General features: G+C 43.8%; 6 non-coding genes across 6 annotated transcripts; all 6 read left to right on the forward strand.

The window, feature by feature from the left end:
• Positions 1-12,138: 12,138 nt before the first annotated feature.
• Positions 12,139-12,210, forward strand: TRNAG-CCC (transfer RNA glycine (anticodon CCC)). The gene has a single exon. It is a non-coding gene; the product is annotated as a tRNA-Gly (tRNA).
• A 93-nt stretch (positions 12,211-12,303) lies between these two features.
• TRNAG-UCC (transfer RNA glycine (anticodon UCC)) lies at positions 12,304-12,375 on the forward strand. Its single transcript has one exon. It is a non-coding gene; the product is annotated as a tRNA-Gly (tRNA).
• A 1,182-nt stretch (positions 12,376-13,557) lies between these two features.
• TRNAG-CCC (transfer RNA glycine (anticodon CCC)) lies at positions 13,558-13,629 on the forward strand. Its single transcript has one exon. It is a non-coding gene; the product is annotated as a tRNA-Gly (tRNA).
• A 1,181-nt stretch (positions 13,630-14,810) lies between these two features.
• TRNAG-CCC (transfer RNA glycine (anticodon CCC)) lies at positions 14,811-14,882 on the forward strand. The gene has a single exon. It is a non-coding gene; the product is annotated as a tRNA-Gly (tRNA).
• Positions 14,883-14,977: 95 nt separating this feature from the next.
• Positions 14,978-15,049, forward strand: TRNAG-UCC (transfer RNA glycine (anticodon UCC)). The gene has a single exon. It is a non-coding gene; the product is annotated as a tRNA-Gly (tRNA).
• Positions 15,050-15,320: 271 nt separating this feature from the next.
• Positions 15,321-15,392, forward strand: TRNAG-UCC (transfer RNA glycine (anticodon UCC)). The gene has a single exon. It is a non-coding gene; the product is annotated as a tRNA-Gly (tRNA).
• The last annotated feature ends 73 nt before the right edge of the window (positions 15,393-15,465 follow it).

Here is a 15,465-nt window from a genome sequence, read left to right on the forward strand (position 1 = left end):
AGGCAGGTCTGTGCTCTTAAATAGATAGATTGTGGGAGTAAAGACTAATTGTAATTGGAGTCCTTTTCAGGACTAGGTTACATCAGTTCCTATCAGTTTTTGCCAGGCAGGTCTGTGCCAGTGCTGTGCAAGTTTTTTTCACAGCATTTGGCTGAATCTAGCAAAGCTAATCCTTCTTGGCCTATTGCAGAGTGTGTTAGTCAGTGGAGTAGCCTATCTGTGTTGCAAGATATACCACCTGTGTATAGAATACCAATTTTTTTACTGCACCTAGTGAAGTAAAATCTTTTGGGCATAGCATCATTCTATTAGTCCATCTATACTGACCTCCATCAGGTTGCAAATTGAATATAATTTTTTTCTGCATCTAGCTCTGAAAAAATTTTGGGCTTCTAGCTGTGTGTGGGACTTGTTGTATTAGTCCATCTATACTGACCTCCATCAGGTTGCAAACTGCATATATTTTTTTCTTCATCTACCTCTGAAAAAATATTGGGCTTCTAGCTGTGTGTGGGACTTGTTCTATTAATCCATCTATACAGACCTCCATCAGGTTGCAAACTGAATATATTTTTTCTGCATCTACCTCTGAAAAAATATTGGGCTTCTAGCTGTGTGTGGGACTTGTTCTATTAATCCATCTATACAGACCTCCATCAGGTTGCAAACTGAATATATTTTTTTCTGCATCTACCTCTGAAAAAATATTGGGCTTCTAGCTGTGTGTGGGACTTGTTCTATTAATCCATCTATACAGACTTCCATCAGGTTGCAAACTGAATATATTTTTTTCTGCATCTACCTCTGAAAAAATATTGGGCTTCTAGCTGTGTGTGGGACTTGTTCTATTAATCCATCTATACAGACCTCCATCAGGTTGCAAACTGAATATATTTTTTTCTGCATCTACCTCTGAAAAAATATTGGGCTTCTAGCTGTGTGTGGGACTTGTTCTATTAAACCATCTATACAGACCTCCATCAGGTTGCAAACTGAATATATTTTTTCTGCATCTACCTCTGAAAAAATATTGGCTTCTAGCTGTGTGTGGGACTTGTTGTATTAGTCCATCTATACTGACCTCCATCAGGTTGCAAACTGAATATATTTTTTTCTGCATCTACCTCTGAAAAAATATTGGGCTTCTAGCTGTGTGTGGGACTTGTTCTATTAATCCATCTATACAGACCTCCATCAGGTTGCAAACTGAATATATTTTTTTCTGCATCTACCTCTGAAAAAATATTGGGCTTCTAGCTGTGTGTGGGACTTGTTCTATTAATCCATCTATACAGACCTCCATCAGGTTGCAAACTGAATATATTTTTTTCTGCATCTACCTCTGAAAAAATATTGGGCTTCTAGCTGTGTGTGGGACTTGTTCTATTAATCCATCTATACAGACCTCCATCAGGTTGCAAACTGAATATATTTTTTTCTGCATCTACCTCTGAAAAAATATTGGGCTTCTAGCTGTGTGTGGGACTTGTTCTATTAATCCATCTATACAGACCTCCATCAGGTTGCAAACTGAATATATTTTTTTCTGCATCTACCTCTGAAAAAATATTGTTCTTCTAGCTGTGTGTGGGACTTGTTGTATTAGTCCATCTATACTGACCTCCATCAGGTTGCAAACTGAATATATTTTTTTCTGCATCTACCTCTGAAAAAATATTGGGCTTCTAGCTGTGTGTGGGACTTGTTCTATTAATCCATCTATACAGACCTCCATCAGGTTGCAAACTGAATATATTTTTTTCTGCATCTACCTCTGAAAAAATATTGGGCTTCTAGCTGTGTGTGGGACTTGTTCTATTAATCCATCTATACAGACCTCCATCAGGTTGCAAACTGAATATATTTTTTTCTGCATCTACCTCTGAAAAAATATTGGGCTTCTAGCTGTGTGTGGGACTTGTTCTATTAATCCATCTATACAGACCTCCATCAGGTTGCAAACTGAATATATTTTTTTCTGCATCTACCTCTGAAAAAATATTGTTCTTCTAGCTGTGTGTGGGACTTGTTGTATTAGTCCATCTATACTGACCTCCATCAGGTTGCAAACTGAATATATTTTTTTCTGCATCTACCTCTGAAAAAATATTGGGCTTCTAGCTGTGTGTGGGACTTGTTCTATTAATCCATCTATACAGACCTCCGTCAGGTTGCAAACTGAATATATTTTTTTCTGCATCTACCTCTGAAAAAATATTGGGCTTCTAGCTGTGTGTGGGACTTGTTCTATTAATCCATCTATACAGACCTCCATCAGGTTGCAAACTGAATATTTTTTTTTCTGCATCTACCTCTGAAAAAATATTGGGCTTCTAGCTGTGTGTGGGACTTGTTCTATTAATCCATCTATACAGACCTCCATCAGGTTGCAAACTGAATATATTTTTTTCTGCATCTACCTCTGAAAAAATATTGGGCTTCTAGCTGTGTGTGGGACTTGTTCTATTAATCCATCTATACAGACCTCCATCAGGTTGCAAACTGAATATATTTTTTTTCTGCATCTACCTCTGAAAAAATATTGGGCTTCTAGCTGTGTGTGGGACTTGTTCTATTAATCCATCTATACAGACCTCCATCAGGTTGCAAACTGAATATATTTTTTTCTGCATCTACCTCTGAAAAAATATTGGGCTTCTAGCTGTGTGTGGGACTTGTTCTATTAATCCATCTATACAGACCTCCATCAGGTTGCAAACTGAATATATTTTTTTCTGCATCTACCTCTGAAAAAATATTGGGCTTCTAGCTGTTTGTGGGACTTTCTCTATTAGTCCATCTATACTGATCTCCATCAGGTTGCAAATTAAAAATAATTTTTTTCTGCATCTACCTCTGAAAAAATATTGGGCTTCTAGCTGTGTGTGGGACTTTCTCTATTAGTCCATCTATACTGACCTCCATCAGGTTGCAAATTAAAAATAATTTTTATCTGCATCTAGCTCTGAAAAAATATTTGGCCTTCTAGCAGTGTGTGGGACTTTCTCTTTTAGTCCATCTATACTGATCTCCATCAGGTTGCAAATTAAAAATAATTTTTTTCTGCATCTACCTCTGAAAAAATATTGGGCTTCTAGCTGTGTGTGGGACTTTCTCTATTAGTCCATCTATACTGACCTCCATCAGGTTGCAAATTGAATATAATTTTTTTCTGCATCTAACCCAGCCAATAGTTTTGGCCTAATACCACAGTTTGGCCACTCAGCTCTGCTCGGTTCCCATCCATTGTTTTTTTGTGCAAACAACTCCAGAGTTGTGAATTAGTTAACCACCAAAATGAGTGGAAAAAGGCCTGCTGCTGGTGGAAAGGGGAATAGGCATGTTGGGAAGGGGAAAAAAGGTTGTGTCCGTGGGGTAGGTGTTAAAGCAACAGTAACATCTGCAGAAGAAAGACCATCTTCCAGCCAAACTAAAATGTCTACTTCTTTTAGCGGACAATGTGATAAGATCCCTTTCTTACGGCCACGCCAATTGCTACAAATTCCAGATGAGGCACAAAAACAGCAGGTGCTTCAACGGATATCAAGTGCTCCTTTAAGTGGGCTCTCCTCCACATCAACTTCAACATCACAAATACTCCAGTCCTCAAAGGTGTCACCCCAATCGCACTTGCTTCCTCACAGCTCCCAAATCTCCAGCTGCCCGTCTGAGTATGAGGTAGAACAGATGGTTGAGTCTGCAGAGCTGTTTACTCATACTATAGCCTGGGAATCAGAGGTCGACTCCAGCGCTTCTGTGAATCCAGACGAGGAAATGATCTGCACTGATGCCCAGAATCTTTATGAGTCGGATCCAGGACCAGACGCAGAAGGTTCTGACCATAATGTAGACCCTCATTCCCAAACTGTAACTCCTGTTGGTGGAGACAATGAGGAAGACGATGATAAGACTCAAATACCTGATTGGAGCGACAACTTTAGTTTTTTGTCAGGGCAGGAACAGGTTGGCTCTGAGGACGACGGGTGTGATAACGCACAGGGTGATGATGATGAGGTTGGAGATCCCACTTACTGTCAACCCACAGTCAGCCAAGAGATGAGGTCAGCAGAGGAGGTGGAGGAAGATGCTAGTGACGACGAGGTCAGGTTGCGCCTTCCTGGACAGAGACGTAGTACTGGAAGCACGTCAACAACTGCATCCTCAAACACAACTCTGCCTCTCACCACAAGTCGTGGTGGCTCTTCAGGTCGCATGGGTGCTAAGCCTTGCATAGCCTGGGCATTTTTTCAGATCGATAAAGATGACCCAACTCGTGTTATCTGTAACATTTGTCAGCAAAAGCTAAGTAGAGGCCAAAAAATACATAGTTTGAGTACTTCATGCATGAACCGGCACATGGACATGAAGCATAAGTTGCAGTGGGAAGCTCAGTGTGCTACAATGCGGCCTAGCCGGCCGGGCCAACCACCGTCTCCCATATCTTGTGCATCCGCGGCCTCTTCATCCTCTGTGACTGGGGGGACAGCAGTCACACCTGTTTTGGGGCGCACACCTGCCACCTCTTTACCCGCAACAGCCAGCGTGATTGGCAGGTCATCATTTTCTTTGGAGGTGGTAACACCAGCTGGTGTTGAGCGCTGTCCGACATCGATAGCACCACCTTTGGATCAAGGCAACCTAACATGTCCGCCTGCATCTTCCTCACAGACCGGCAGTTTGCCGGGGACACCCTTATCAACCCCGTCTAAGCACAATAGCCAGCCCTCGGTCCCTCAGATGTGGACAAGTAAAAGACCATTTCCTCCTAGCCATGAGAAAGCTAAGAGGTTGAATTTCACCATCTGCAAGCTCTTGGCTACAGAAATGCTGCCTTTCCGCCTGGTGGACACAGAGGATTTTCGAGACCTTATGTCCGTCGCAGTGCCCCAGTACCAGATGCCCAGTCGGCACTACTTCTCAAAGAAAGGTGTGCCTGCGCTCCACCAGCATGTCGCACACAACATCACCGCTTCTTTGAGAAACTCTGTGTGTGACAGGGTGCATTTCACCACAGACACTTGGACGAGTAGGCATGGACAGGAGCGTTACATGTCGCTGACTGGGCACTGGGTAACTATGGTGACAGCAGGACAAGGGGCTGCTGTCCAAGTCTTGCCGTCCCCACGAGTTGTGCGTCAATCCTCTTTATGTCAAAGTTCCTCCACTGCTTCTGCCTCCTCAACCTCCTCTCGGTCTTCCACCTGCACCCAAAGCCTGTCTGGTCATGCCACAAGCTTTCTAACTGCGCAGAAGGGATCCTGCACACCTCCTTACTATGCTGGCAGTAGGGCTCAACGTCATCAGGCGGTTTTTACATTGAAATGTCTGGGAAATTTGAGTCACACAGCTGAGGAGTTGTGGTCAGCTCTGGAGAACCAATTTCATGAATGGTTGTCTCCACTGGACCTGAAACAAGGGAAGGCCGTGTGCGACAATGCTGCAAACCTGGGTGCGGCCCTTCGTCTGGGCAATGTCACACACGTGCCTTGTATGGCTCACGTGTTGAACCTGGTTGTCCAGCAATTTTTAGCCCACTATCCCACACTAGATGGCCTTCTGCAGAGGGCACGGTCGCTGTGTGCTCACTTTCGCCGTTCGCAGCCCGCAGCTCAGCGACTTACATCTCTACAGAAGTCGTTGGGCCTGCCACTTCACCGGCTAAAATGCGATGTGCCTACCCGGTGGAATTCAACTCTGCACATGTTGCAGCGACTGTGGCAGCACCGACAAGCCCTGGTGCAATACGTTCTGACGTATAGCCTGGGCCAACGAGATCCAGAGGTGGGGCAAATCACGCTGGAGGAGTGGTCTCAGATCAGGGACCTATGCACCCTTCTGCACAGTTTTGAAATGGCGACGAAGATGTTTAGTGCTGACGATGCCATTATCAGCATGACTATTCCGGTGATTTACATGCTGGAGCACATGTTAAACAGAATTCGGAGTCAGGTGGTGGCACAAGAGGAGGTGGAGGAAGTAGAGGAGGAGGAGTTGTATGCGGAAGGGCTAACATCTGCAAGGTCCAGACGGTCGGCAGCACCAAGGCGGCAGGCATGTGAGGGTGGGGGAGATGGTTTTACCAGGGCGCATAGTAGCAGCCAAACTAGTGAGGAAGGTGCAGGAGCCCAGGAAGAAGTGGAGGACGAACTGATGGAAGACTCATCAGATGAGGGAGACACTTGATCACATTTTTGTTGTGCGAGGTTGGGGGGAGAGGACAGAGGAAGGAAGCATGATTGTTACCTCGCCACCAACACAACAGGGACTTGGTGCTCCTGGATGCGCAACACACATGAGTGCCTTCTTGCTGCACTACCTGCAACATGACCCTCAAATTGTGAGAATTAGAAATAATCCTGACTACTGGGTTGCCACACTGTTAGATCCCCGGTACAAAAGTAAATTTGCAGAAATTATTCCTGCCATAGAAAGGGATGCACGCATGCAGGAGTATCAGCAGAGACTGTTGCAGAATCTTACATGTGCTTTTCCACAAAATACCAGTGGTGCACGTAGTGAATCTCACAGTTCCAACTTGCCAACCGTGGGACCGTCAAGTGTTCAGCACTCAAACTGTAACAGAACCACAGTATCTGCTGGTAACATCAATTTTGCGGAATCATTTCACCACTTTTTTAGCCCATCCTTTGCAAGGCCACAGGAGACAAGAAGTCTGACACATAGTCAACGCCTAGAGACGATGGTACAGGAGTATCTCCAAGTAAACATTGAAGCCACGACTGTGTCACTGGACCCTGGCTCTTTTTGGGCTTCCAATCTGGATAAATGGCCGGAGCTAGCCACTTACGCCTTGGAGATCTTGTCATGCCCCGCAGCCAGCGTTCTGTCTGAACGTGTGTTCAGCGCTGCTGGTGGTGTGCTGACAGATAAGCGCACGCGGCTCTCCACTGATAATGTAGACAGACTCACGTTCATAAAGATGAACAAATCATGGATCCGAAACGACTTTTCTACCCCTGTGTCATCCTGGGGAGAGTAAAAGCTTGATGATTGGTTAAAATCACCCTACCAACCGTTTTAAGCTTTCAAATTACTAATCATGTTTATCTGTATCTTGGCTGGAAAATAATTTGGGCTTTGTAGCAGTGTGCAGCACTGATCCTATTAGGCCATCTATACTAAAGCTTCACCAGATTTAAAATTAATAATAATTTTTAGCTGCATCTAGCCTGGAAAATAATTTTGGGGCTCCGAGATGCGCAAGACACATAAGTGCCTTCTTGCTGCACTACCTGCAGCATGACCCTCATATTGTCAGAATTCGAAGTAATCATGACTACTGGGTTGCCACACTCTTAGATCCCCCAAACTTTTCGATCAACCTTTTCATTTTAATAAAGACCAAAAAAATGGTCATTTTTGAAATTATAAGCATTAGCAGGTTGTTAGAAACTGAAATCAAACAGTTTTCAACTCAAAACTTTATTCTAGGTGATGTTACATTTTCACATAGGACCCCTTGTTCGAAAGGAGCTTCTGAACTCTCTCGTCCATTGAATTTGTCAGGTTTTGGATGGTTTCTGCTTCAATTGTTTTGCATGAGGACAGAATACCCTCCCAGAGCTGTTGCTTAGATGTGAACTGCCTCCCGCCATCATAGACACTCCTTTTAATGATGCTCCAAAGGTTCTGAATGGGGTAGAGGTCAGGGGAGCATGGGGGTCACACCATAAGTTTGTCCCCTTTTATGCCCATATCAGCCAGAGATGCAGATGTTTTATGTGCAGCATGAGATGGTGCATTATCATGCAGAAAAATGATCTTGCTGTGAAATACACGGTTCTTCTTCTTGAACCATGGCAGGAAGTGCTGTTTGAGAAAATCCACATACATTATGGAGTTCATCTTTAGCGCCTTCAGGGATCCTAAAGGGGCCGACAATCTCTCTCCCCATGATTCCAGCCCAAAACATTACTCCACCTCCTCCTTGTTGGCGCTGTAGCCGTGTTTGCGTGGGGTGTCCATCAAGCAGCCATCCTCCACTCCATCCATCTGGACCATCGAGCGCTGCACGGCACTCATCCGTGAACAAAACAGTTTTGAAATCAGTCTTCATGTAATGTTTGGCCCACTGGAGCCGTTTCTGCTTGTGTGAAGTGGATAGAGGAGGTCGACAGGATGGCGTATGCACAGCTGCAAACCTCTGAAGGACCCTGCATCTTGTTGTTCGGGGGACGTTGGAGGCACAAGCAGCTTCAAAAACTTGTCTGCTGCTATGACAAGGCATTTTTGCCGCTGCTCTTTCAACCTGATGTAATTGCCTGTAGGAAAGAGTCCTCAATTTGCCCTTATCAGCACGCACACATGTGTACTGTGAATCAGCTACATACTTCTTGATTGCCAAGACACTTCATCCTGATCATCGCACAATGTTGATTGTAGTCATGCCTTGACCTAAACACTCCACAATTTGTTGCTTCTCAGCAGCCGACACATCCTTTTTCTTTTCCATTTTGGCAGAAAATGTAGGCTGCTTAATAATGTAAGAGAGCCTTCTTAAGTAGTCTTGCCTTTCATTGGACACACCTGCCAAACTAATTAGCACAGGTGTCTGCAATTGCTTACAGTGATATAAAGAGCCCTGACACACATCACCATCAATGAGTTTAACTGACAAACAAACAAATTCTTCCCTTATCACTCCTAAACACTTTTTGCATAATAATTTGGAACACAGTGTACATGTGCTTTTCCACAAAACACCAGTGGTTCACGTAGTGAATCTTACAGTTCTAACTTGCCAACCGTGGTCTGTATGGAGTTGTTCAATAAAGGGCCCAAAATTAAGATAACATAGATGGGAGAGGTCTCTATGAATAGGAATTCCTAAGTATTTGATACCCTGTGAGGGCCAGGCAAAGGGAAAGTTGGACTGGATGGAATCCTATATGGAATCCTATATGGATTTGGGGAGGGAGACATCGAGGGCCTCAGACTTCGCTGCATTGATTTTAAAATTTGACCATGTAACAAAGTGATCTATTTCAGCCATAGCAGCATGGATGGATATATGTGATTGAGTGATATATACTAGGACATCATCAGCAAATAGAGAGCACTTGTACTCGGTGCCTCCCACCTCAATCCACCTAATATTGGGGTTATGGCGAATTGATGAGAGCAGGTGCTCCGTCACTAGGATCTATAAGAGAGGGGACAGAGGACATCCCTGCCTTGTCCCATTGGTGATTGTGAAAGGTGATGAAAATGTTCTGATGCACCCCCTGGGCCTTGGGACACCCGAAGCCGGACCCTTTTTGGTGGATGCTGGTGGTTGTAGTCTTCGTGGCGGCGACCCGGTTCCGTGGCTCAGGGTGGTGAAACCAGTGGCGGAACTATTTATGTGGTTTTGATGTTTAAATGTCCGACTACGCCACCCGTGGATTGCGGTCAGAGTGAACTGCCGCTACAGGGAAGACCACTGAGGCTGGTGTTGTGGGTGCAGCAGAGCGTAGCATAACTCCCCACGGGAGGAGTATAGCCTCAGGGCAGTGTATGCGGAGGATGGGGGTGATGGTGCAGGGCAGCAGCAGTAACGACACGGAGTCAGTGATGCAGTTCAGGGCCTTTACTCACAGTTCTTATTATCCAGACCACGTCTGCAGGTAACGGCTGCCCACGTCGTACTGTGCTCACCAGGTGAGGGGCTCAGACAACTCCCAGATAACTTTGGAGCACTTCACAGGACCCCCTTTGTGTGTCCTTTGTCTGGCCTTTCTTACCAACACTTCTGTCCGGCTGCCTCGGGCCTCCTCTTGGTAAACTTGGCGCCAGTTTCCCTGACCCTATGTGGTGCCTTCCTAGCGGGTGTAGAGAGGGGCTGCGCCACATAAAATGTCAGAGCCTCCGGTTTCTAGCTGAGGGTCGTTTCCTGCCTCCACTAGTTCGGGGACCGGTTTCCCCCTTTGGCCTGACCCCTCCATGCAGGTGGATTCGGGCGTGAGGTGGCGACTCGCCCGTCCGCACCCCTGGGATCCCTTCATTCCTCGTTCCTGGAGCCTTCTCCGCTCCTCTTCCTTCCTTCTCCCTCTTCCAGGCCTGGGCCTCTGTTACTCATGCAGAGCCCCTGCTCCCTGCCACTTCTGCTCAGACTTCTCTGCACTGAACTAAGATGGTGCCCACCTTTTATACTCCCTTCTCAATGCACCCAGGAACTGCTTCCTCCCTGCTCCTGCACTACAGGGTTCCCCTTCCTCAGTGCTCCCTCCCCCCACTCCAGCCAGGGACAGGGACTGTCGTGCCCATCTCAGGGGCATATTGGTCGCCCTGCCCCACGGCAATGTGGTGTAATGCATGCAGGTGTCGGGTCCTGATCCACACTCCATCCTTACCTGAGAGTGAGATATCACACCTCTGGGTGAGGTGCAATACCTCTGTAGCAACCGAGCCCTCAGGGTGCTACAGTTCCATTTATCTTCAGCCTAGGTGACGTATTGTGATACAGGGCCATGATTTTGGCTATAAAATGGTCCCCTAGACCCCTACCCCAAGCTTTTTAAGAGAATCATATATGGCGTGCCAGGAGACTCTATGGAATGCTTTCTCAGCATCCAACGAGAGTATCTAATTACAAATTTTTAACTGCATCTAGCCCAGGAAATACTTTGTGCCTAGTAGCAGTGTCTGCTAGTCAGCAGATTATCCCGGCTGTTAAGCAAGCTACACCACCTGTAGTTTGGACACTTAATTTTTTCAAAGGAAATGCTTCGGGACCACGGGATACTCAGTGAAGAGCATCAGGAGGCACCCCAAGGCATAGGGGATGGGACTGGCAGTAGGGTGCCTTGCGGTGGACAGCCGAGCTCGATCCTTATAAAAGCTTTTTAACTGCAGCAGCTTTAGTGGACGCTACTGGAGCTGGAATTACGCGGCTGCTGGCATTAGACTTGCCCTCCAATAGATCCTTGTAAATGGATTTAAAGTGTATTCATTCAAATTAGAGAGACAATTTAAATTAAAAAGCTTAGAGCTGCCTCCACCACAGGGGGGCTCGCTCGACCCACCAGCGGACAGGCACCAGTATTGGGAGAGGGGGGCTGGCCATCAGGGTTCACCGCGGCTCTGGCACAAACCCGGCGACACGGAGGTGGCACGGGCAGGAGCGGACTGGCCGTGTCGGCTTCTCACTTTTTGGATTTTAGAAGGGCATGACATGCCTATATCTGTGTCTCCCCCTCCTTTTACTCCTCCACCTCTTTTATTTTCGCATGACTGTATGTACTTGTCACTTTTCCATGTGTTAGTTATGTCTTCTGAGCAGTTTGTCAGCTTTTGGACACCTTTGAAGGTGTTTTCTATGTGTTTCTATGTGTTTTTGTTTGCCTGCCATTGGTTTTAACGGTGTTCGACGGTGTTCTAAAGTGTTCGACGAACAGTTCGGCGAACACACGGGTGTTCGACGAACCGAACCGAACTCGAACACTATGGGGGTGGCTCAACACTACTCTTCAGTTGTTGATTAAACACTTTGTAGGGTTAGTCTCCAATATGAAAGCAATGTCAGGGTTGGCATTGGTGTTATGCTGGTGGGTGTAGTTGCTTTTAAAACAATAGGCCATAGTTTAATTCTTGAAGAACTCATTGTTTTTTTCCATTTGGTGGTGTTTGGAATCTTTTTCACTTTCTGTGCTAAGGCTTATGCTTTTATTTCTTTCTTGATAACACTTTAGCTACCTTAGTGGGCAGAAAGCAAAGCTAATTGAGAGAATTTGTAGGCAGAGGTGGAAAAGCTACATAACTGATTCCAAAAACTCCTCTGTCTTTAGAGTTAGTGTTAAAAATTCCAAAAATGGCAGAGGTCTTTAGGGGGAATTTGGTGCTGCTGTTGACTCTTTGTAATCTGTTTGAGCTAAGGCTCATAGTGTACTTTCTTTCTTGGTAAGAGTTTAGTTACCTTATTGTCAAAAAAGTGAAACTAATTGAGAGAATTGTAAGAATTGGTGGAAAAGCTCCATAGTTGATTCACAAGAATTCATCTTTGAGTTTTGGACAATGCTTTGCCTTGTTTTTAAACTTTTTAGTAATTGGCTCTTTCAAGACATATTCAGTCCTCCTTTTTCTAAGTAAAACTTTAGCAGATTTAACGGCCATAATCCCAAACCAGTCAAGTTGGTTCATGCATTGGTGGTATAGTGGTGAGCATAGCTGCTTCCCAAGCAGTTGACCCGGGTTCGATTCCCGGCCAATGCAATACTTATGTAGTTTTATTTCTGGCATATCATACATTTTACAAACTATTTTGTAATGTTAGTGCAGAAAATGTAAAAAAAGCTGATCCTATAAGCATTGGTGGTATAGTGGTGAGCATAGCTGCCTTCCAAGCAGTTGACCCGGGTTCGATTCCCGGCCAATGCAAAACATGGGTGTGTTTTTTTTTCAGGCACGTCATAATTTTTACTAACAATTTTGTAGGGTTAGTGCAGAAAATGTGAAAAAAATGCTGGGTACCTTAAGCATTTTTGGTATAGTGGTGAGCAAACCTGCCTTCCAAGCAGTTGACCTGCGATTGATTCCTGGTCAATGCAATACTTATGTGGGTTTTTTTTTCCTGGCACGTCTTACTTTTTACTAATAATTTTGTATTGTTAGTGCAGAAAATGTAAGAAAAAAACATGGCTTCTGTAAGTGTTGGTGGTATAGTGGTGAGCATAGCTGCCTTCCAACTGTTGACCCGGGTTTGATTCCTGGCCAATGCATGAATTGTTTTTCACATTTGGTGATGCTTTTAGTCTGTTTTAATTTTTCGTGTTAAGGCTCATGCTCTTCTTTCTTCTTAGAGTTTAGCAACCACGAAAATGAGAAAAAAATTGAAGAGAATATTTCTTAGATTTTTTTCAACTGTCTCATCTAACTGATCTTCTGCTCTTCAGTTGTTGATGAAATACTTTGTAGGGTTAGTCTCCAATACGAAAGCAATGTCAGGGTTGGCATTGGTGTTATGCTGGTGGGTGTAGTTGCTTTTAAAACAATAGGCCGTAGTTTAATTCTTGAAGAACTCATTGTTTTTTTTCCATTTGGTGGTGTTTGGACTCTTTTTCACTTTCTGTGCTAAGGCTTATGCTTTTATTTCTTTCTTGGTAACACTTTAGCTACCTTAGTGGGCAGAAAGCAAAGCTAATTGAGAGAATTTGTAGGCAGAGGTGGAAAAGCTACATAACTGATTCCAAAAACTCCTCTGTCTTTAGAGTTAGTGTTAAAAATGCCAAAAATGGCAGAGGTCTTTAGGGGGAATTTGGTGCTGCTGTTGACTCTTTGTAATCTGTTTGAGCTAAGGCTCATAGTGTACTTTCTTTCTTGGTAAGAGTTTAGTTACCTTATTGTCAAAAAAGTGAAACTAATTGAGAGAATTGTAAGAATTGGTGGAAAAGCTCCATAGTTGATTCACAAGAATTCATCTTTGAGTTTTGGACAATGCTTTGCCTTGTTTTTAAACTTTTTAGTAATTGGCTCTTTCAAGACATATTCAGTCCTCCTTTTTCTAAGTAAAACTTTAGCAGATTTAACGGCCATAATCCCAAACCAGTCAAGTTGGTTCATGCATTGGTGGTATAGTGGTGAGCATAGCTGCTTCCCAAGCAGTTGACCCGGGTTCGATTCCCGGCCAATGCAAAACATGGGTGTGTTTTTTTTTCAGGCACGTCATAATTTTTACTAACAATTTTGTAGGGTTAGTGCAGAAAATGTGAAAAAAATGCTGGGTACCTTAAGCATTTTTGGTATAGTGGTGAGCAAACCTGCCTTCCAAGCAGTTGACCTGCGATTGATTCCTGGTCAATGCAATACTTATGTGGGTTTTTTTTCCTGGCACGTCTTACTTTTTACTAATAATTTTGTATTGTTAGTGCAGAAAATGTAAGAAAAAAACATGGCTTCTGTAAGTGTTGGTGGTATAGTGGTGAGCATAGCTGCCTTCCAACTGTTGACCCGGGTTTGATTCCCAGCCAATGCATGAATTGTTTTTCACATTTGGTGATGCTTTTAGTCTGTTTTAATTTTTCGTGTTAAGGCTCATGCTCTTCTTTCTTCTTAGAGTTTAGCAACCACGAAAATGAGAAAAAAATTGAAGAGAATATTTCTTAGATTTTTTTCAACTGTCTCATCTAACTGATCTTCTGCTCTTCAGTTGTTGATGAAATACTTTGTAGGGTTAGTCTCCAATACGAAAGCAATGTCAGGGTTGGCATTGGTGTTATGCTGGTGGGTGTAGTTGCTTTTAAAACAATAGGCCGTAGTTTAATTCTTGAAGAACTCATTGTTTTTTTTCCATTTGGTGGTGTTTGGACTCTTTTTCACTTTCTGTGCTAAGGCTTATGCTTTTATTTCTTTCTTGGTAACACTTTAGCTACCTTAGTGGGCAGAAAGCAAAGCTAATTGAGAGAATTTGTAGGCAGAGGTGGAAAAGCTACATAACTGATTCCAAAAACTCCTCTGTCTTTAGAGTTAGTGTTAAAAATGCCAAAAATGGCAGAGGTCTTTAGGGGGAATTTTGTGCTACTGTTGACTCTTTGTAATCTGTTTGAGCTAAGGCTCATAGTTTACTTTCTTTCTTGGTAAGAGTTTAGTTACCTTATTGTCAAAAAAGTGAAACTAATTGAGAGAATTGTAAGAATTGGTGGAAAAGCTCCATAGCTGATTCACAAGAATTCATCTTTGAGTTTTGGACAATGCTTTGCCTTGTTTTTAAACTTTTTAGTAATTGGCTCTTTCAAGACATATTCAGTCCTCCTTTTTCTAAGTAAAACTTTAGCAGATTTAACGGCCATAATCCCAAACCAGTCAAGTTGGTTCATGCATTGGTGGTATAGTGGTGAGCATAGCTGCTTCCCAAGCAGTTGACCCGGGTTCGATTCCCGGCCAATGCAATACTTATGTAGTTTTATTTCTGGCATATCATACATTTTACAAACTATTTTGTAATGTTAGTGCAGAAAATGTAAAAAAAAAAGCTGATCTTTAAGCATTGGTGGTATAGTGGTGAGCATAGCTGCCTTCCAAGCAGTTGACCCGGGTTCGATTGCCGGCCAATGCAAAACATGGGTGTGTTTTTTTTTCAGGCACGTCATAATTTTTACTAACAATTTTGTAGGATCAGTGCAGAAAATGTGAAAAAAATGCTGGGTACCTTAAGCATTTTTGGTATAGTGGTGAGCAAACCTGCCTTCCAAGCAGTTGACCTGCGATTGATTCCTGGTCAATGCAATACTTATGTGGGTTTTTTTTTTCCTGGCACGTCTTACTTTTTACTAATAATTTTGTATTGTTAGTGCAGAAAATGTAAGAAAAAAAAATGGCTTCTGTAAGTGTTGGTGGTATAGTGGTGAGCATAGCTGCTTTCCAAGCAGTTGACCCGGGTTCGATTCCCGGCCAATGCATGAATTGTTTTTCACATTTGGTGATGCTTTTAGTCTGTTTTAATTTTTCGTGTTAAGGCTCATGCTCTTCTTT

This window comes from Phyllobates terribilis, unplaced genomic scaffold (assembly GCF_046119375.1).
Source record: "Phyllobates terribilis strain yellow unplaced genomic scaffold, ASM4611937v1 Scaffold_3__8_contigs__length_932513732, whole genome shotgun sequence".
NCBI classification, from domain to species: domain Eukaryota; kingdom Metazoa; phylum Chordata; class Amphibia; order Anura; family Dendrobatidae; genus Phyllobates; species Phyllobates terribilis.